Raw genomic sequence first — 5,715 nt, 5'->3', positions numbered from 1 at the left:
GTAGCTGGGATTACAGGCACGCGCCACCATGCCCAGCTAATTTTTTGTATTTTTAGTAGAGACGGGGTTTCACCATGTTGACCAGGATGGTCTCGATCTCTTGTCCTCGTGATCCACCCGCCTCGGCCTCCCAAAGTGCTGGGATTACAGGCATGAGCCACCGCGCCCGGCCTCACTTCCCTGTCTTTTTACAAGTTTTCAGTAACTGCCATATAATCAAGTTGTTGTACCACAACTTATTGGAGCAATCCTCTATCGTTGGTCATTTACCTTGTTTTTTTTGTTTGTTTGTTTGCTTCTTTTTTGCATGCTTCTTTTTTTTTAATTTTTATACAAATGGGGTCTCACTATGTTGCTGAAGCTGGTCTCAAACTCCTGGATTCAAGTGATCCTCCCACCTCGGCCTCCAAAAGTGCTGGGATTACAGGCATGAGCCACTGTGCCTGGCCTGCTCTTTAAATTCCACTGCTCTGAGCATCTCTGAGCATAAAACTATTCCTTCATGTAGTATTGCTTGCATTAGCTAAATTTCTAGAGTTGGGATTTTTTTTTTTTTGATGGGGGAGTGTATTAGTCCGTTTTCACACTACTGTAAAGATACTACCTGAGACTGGGTAATTTATAAACAAGAGGTTTGATTGACTCACAGTTCTACATGGCTGGGAAGTCCTCAGGAATCATGGCAGAAGGTGAAGGGAAGCAGGCACCCTCTTCACAAGGCAGCAGGAGCGAGAGAGGACGCACATGCAGGGGAAACTGCCACTTTAAAACCGTCAGATCTCATGAGAACTCGCTACCAGGGGAGCAGCATGGGGGAGACTGCCCCCATGATCCAGTTACCTCCCATCAGATCCCTCCTTTGACACATGGAGATTACAATTCAAGATGAGATTTGGGTGGGGACACAGAGCCAAACCATATCAGGGGCTTTCCAGACTTTACTAGAAAGCCTGCTAGACAAATTCTAAAAGAGCTGTAATGCTGAGTTGGAATTCCTTGGGGCCAAAATATTTAATATCTCTTTATGTTGTTTTTCAAATGGGCTGGATTCAAATACTCTCCAGCAGTGTCTGCTGGGAGAGAAAAAGCCAGGGGTGATGGTCTGGCTTTCAGACCTGAGATCAGACAGGCAGATAGCTGAACTCCCAGGCAGTCTGTTGGTTGGTGGTTGGTTTGTTGGTAGGTCGTTTTTTTGTTCTGGATCTCATTTCAAAGAGAGCAGATTGACTCCACACCTAACACACATCCTCAGCTTCACAAAGCAGTGAAGAGGGAAGTCAGATTTCATAGCCCAAATGATGCTCTTCCTTGAGTATGATTGTCCACCAGCCATTATCCCGTGTTTCTTAGTAGAGCCACGGTGCCCTTGGATTGTGAATTTGCGCACAGTGGAATCACAATAATTTGTTTTATAGTTCTGTCATTTGGGGAGTGACATTTCTTCCAAGGTCTCAGCTCCCTCATGTGTAAAATGGAAATAATAAAAATTCACTGGAATATTCAGTGAATATTCAGTGCCAGTCCCTGTGCAGTTCATCTTTGGGGCTAGCATGGAAGGTATATATTAAAAAGGTAGTCACGTAGAGTGCAGTGGTTCATGCCTGTAATCCCAAAACCCTGAAAGGTTGAGGCGGGTGGATCACTTGAGACCAGTCTGGGCAACATGGCAAAACCCTGCCTGTACAAAAAAAATACAAAAAATTAGCCAGGCTTAGTGGCATACACCTGTAGCTGAGCCAAGAGGCTGAGATGGGAGGATCACCTAAGCCCAGAGGTAAGGCTGCAGTGAGCTGTGATTGCACCACTGTGCTCCAGCCTGGGCAACAGTGTGAGATCCTGTTTCCAAAAAAAAAAAAGGCCGGGCATGGTGGCTCATGCCTTAATCCCAGCACTTTGGGAGGCCAAGGTGGGTAGACCACTGGAGGCATTGAGTTCAAGACCACCCTGGCCAACATGGTGAAACCCCATCTCTACTAAAAATACATAAATTAGCTGGGCGTGGTGGCGTGTGCTTGTAATCCAGCTACTCAGGAGGCTGAGGCACTAGAATCAATTGAACCTGGGAGGCGGAGGCTGCAGTGAGCTGAGATTGCTCCACTGCACTCCACCCTGGGTGACAGAGCAGGACCCTGTCTCAAAGAAAAAAAGATAATGCAAATAAATGTGTAAGTACTAACTGTGATGAATGGAAAGAATTATTAGACAAGGAGCTATAAGAAATGACAGCAAGATAACTGTATTTCCATAAGAAGGTTTATAAATGCTTCTCTGAAGAGATAACATGGAATGTTTGAGACCTGAGTGAGTCCTAGGTTTTGGTCAAGGAGGAGTGAGGGAAGCAGACCAGGCTGCCAGAACGGCCAGTGCAGAGGCCCTGAGGCTGCAGAGTTCTGTGCCCTCCAGGAATCGGAGGACCGGATGGGTGTGGTGGCATATCAGGACTCAGGAAACAGAGGCAGGCAGAGGTGGGTTAGGCAGGGTCCCAAATGGCTCATGTAAGGCTGGGAGCCACCACTGACCTGCGAAGCGACAGGCTAGGGGAGTGGAGGCTGGAAGATGGCTCTCTCCTTGTGCTAGTGAGCAATGCCCATGGTGATCTAGCAGAAGAACTACTTTTTTGGTTGCTTGTTTTTTGAGACCAGGTCTCCCTCTGTCACCCAGGCTGGAGTACAGTGGTGCAGTCATGGCTCACTGCAGCCTCAACCTCCCAGACTCAAGCTATCCTCCCACCTCAGCCTCCCTAGTAGCTGGGACTACAGGCACACGCCACCATGCCAGGCTAATTTTTGTTTTTGTTTACTTTTAGCAGAGACAGGGTTTCACTATTAAGCCCAGGTCTCCAGCTCCTGGGCTCAAATGATCCTCCCATCTCAGCCTCCCAAAATGCTGGGATTACAGGCATGAACCAATATGCCCAGCGTAGAATTAGAGACACTTTAGGGCCAAATTATAGTCCCTTTTCTTCCTCCCTTCCCTAATTTCCCCCTCAAGCTGATGACCATGTAATTGTGGTTATGTTCAAGAAGTGAGAGCTAAAATGTGATTTATCTTTATGCCACTTTGCCAGAGGCAAGAGAGAAGCTTACATTTCTGAAACAGCAGCCACACTGTGGAACCAAAAAGCTCACTGGACTTACACCATTGCATCCTAGCCAGGAATTAGGAAACTTTTTTAAAACTTTATTTATTTTGTTAAGACGGGAGTCTCACTGTGTTGCCCCGGCTGGTCTTGAACTCCTCAGCTCAAGCAAACCTCCAGCCTTGGCCTCCCAAAGTGCTGAGATTACAGGAGTGAGCCACCGCACCCAGCCAGAAGTTAGGGCTATTGACAGCCCCAGGTTATCATTCCAGAACCAGTCATGAAACTCAGGAAATCATCACCACCATCCCCATCTCTAAGAGAATCTAGCCAGTACTTGCATGTCATAATTCAAATCAGTGGTCAGAGTCGGCCTGAGTGGGAGGAGAATGCTGGCCCCAGTGGCCTTCCTGAGATGTGAGCCCATGAAAGAATGAAGTCCGCCTTGTGTTCCAACAGGTAGCTGCTCTGGAGAGTGGAAACCTGAACTCCATCATTCCCTCTGGTTGTCATTCCATCTAGACAAAAGGAGCCCCTCTGGGAGAGAGAAATTAATTGTTTGGTTTATTATCAGTTCTTAAGGTCTCACACTGGTAAGAAGTTCAGAATTAGTTACATACTTTTCAACTAAAGAGACAGGGACTTGCTGCGTTGCCCAGGCCGGAGTACAGTGACATGATCATAGTTCACTGAAGCCTCAAACTCCCGGACTCAAAAGATCTTCCTGCCTCCGCCTTCCATGTAGCTGGGACCACAGGTGCACGCAACCACATCTAGCTAATTATTTTCTGCAGAGACAGGGATGGCAGTGACGGGGTGGCAGGGGGAGGGGGATGGCAGGGTAAGGGGTGTCTCACTTTGTTGCCCAGGCTGGCTTTGAACTCCTGGGCTCAAGCAGCCTTCCCACCTCTGCCTCCCAAAATGCTGGAATTACAAGTGCGAGCCAGTGCACATGACCAGTCAACTTCTTTACGATTAAGTGCCACAAGTTAAACCCTTTTCTCAGGGGTTTAAATTTTACAGACACGTGACTGACTGGTAATAGACTATTCAGCATTCATTGGCAGGAACAGGAGAAGCCAGGTTGTTGGATGGGCTTTGGGCTTTGGTTCAAACTGCAGTTCCCCAGGTCAGTAGCTCCGCAATCTTGGGCATGTTCCTAAACTACCTGGGCTTTATTTTTACCCTCAGTAACTTATAAGAGCACCTACTCCACAAACTCAGGAAAATAAACAGCAGGTGCTCAATAAACAGTGGCCAGTACTGTTATTCAAGATTTAGACTCATTTTGGGTATATGTCAGTCCCACCTAAGCCACATTCTCCAATGAGTCATACCTGGCTACCGAGCGCCTGAAATGGGGCTCGTCTGACTGGAGATGTACTGTACACATAAAACATGCCTCTGGGCCAGGTGTGGTGGCTCCCGCCTGTCATCCCAGCACTTTGGGAGGCTGAGGTGGGCAGATCACCTGAGATGGGGAGTTCAAGACCAGTCTGACCAACATGGAGAAACCCCATCTCTACTAAAAATGCAAAATTAGCCAGGCATGGTGGTGCGAGGCTGTAATCCAAGCTACTCAGGAGGCTGAGGCAGGAGAATCGCTTGAATCCAGGAGGTGGAGGTTGCAGCAAGCCGAGATCACACCATTGCACTCTAGCCTGGGCAGCAAGAGCAAAACTCTGTCTCAAAATAAAGGAAAAAAAAAAACATATAATTTTGAAGATGTGGTATGCCAAGAAGGATATCAAAATATTAACATTTCACTAATTAGTTGTTGATGCTAATTTGTTACATGTTGAAATGATGAGATTTTGAGGACACGTCAGGTTAAATAGAATTAACGTTAATTTCTTTATTTTTATTGATTTATTTTTAAATGCATTTATCTTTTTTTTTTATTTTTGTCTTTTTCCATGTGTTCTAGAAGAAGTTCATCTGCTTCTTTTCTTTTTTGATGTCACCACTAGATATTTTTAATTGGCACATGTGACTCACATTTATATTTACTTTAATTTTCTTTTTTTTTTTTGAGACGGAGTCTCACTCTGTCACCGAGGCTGGAGTGCAGTGCAATCTTGGCTAACTGCAACCTCCACCTCCCAAGTTCAAGCAATTCTCCTGCCTCAGCCTCCCAAGTAGCTAGGATTACAGGTACATGCCACCACGCCCAGCTAATTTTTGTATTTTTAGTAAAGATAGGGTTTCTCCATATTGGCCAAGCTGATCTCAAACTCCTGACCTCAAATGATCTGCCTGCCTCAGCCTCCCAAAGTTCTGGGATTACAGACGTGAGTCACCTCACCCGGCCTTTATTTATTTTCAGTAGTACAGGTCTAAAGACACAATTTAGAAAGCAGGAATAGTTAAGGAGTGAGAATAGCATGGACTTGGCAATCAGAAAGATATAGGGGCTTATCAGGGTAGCAGTACTCCCCGTATGCTATTAGATCAGTCAGTTAGGTTTTTATTTATTTTTTTTTTTGAGGCAGCCTCACTTTGTCGCCCAGGCTGGAGCATAGTGGCGCAATCTCGGTTCACTACAACCTCTGCCTCCCAAGCTCAAGCCATCCTCCCACCTCTGCTGCCTGAGTAGCTGGGATTACAGACATGTGCTGCCACTCATAGCTAATTTT

At 46.2% G+C, this 5,715-nt stretch overlaps 1 protein-coding gene and 1 non-coding gene across 2 annotated transcripts in view; one reads left to right on the top strand and one right to left on the bottom strand.

Annotated features, from left to right (window-relative positions):
- ABAT (4-aminobutyrate aminotransferase) overlaps window positions 1–5,715 on the top strand; it is a 116,534-nt gene that overhangs the window by 30,334 nt on the left and 80,485 nt on the right. The gene's annotated exons all lie outside the window — the stretch shown is intronic.
- LOC119472236 lies at window positions 923–984 on the bottom strand. The gene has a single exon (XR_005201354.1). It is a non-coding gene; the product is annotated as a U7 small nuclear RNA (small nuclear RNA).

This window comes from Cebus imitator, unplaced genomic scaffold (genome assembly GCF_001604975.1).
Source record: "Cebus imitator isolate Cc_AM_T3 unplaced genomic scaffold, Cebus_imitator-1.0 Scaffold4, whole genome shotgun sequence".
Classification (NCBI taxonomy): domain Eukaryota; kingdom Metazoa; phylum Chordata; class Mammalia; order Primates; family Cebidae; genus Cebus; species Cebus imitator.
This window is presented reverse-complemented; position numbering and strand designations above follow the sequence as displayed.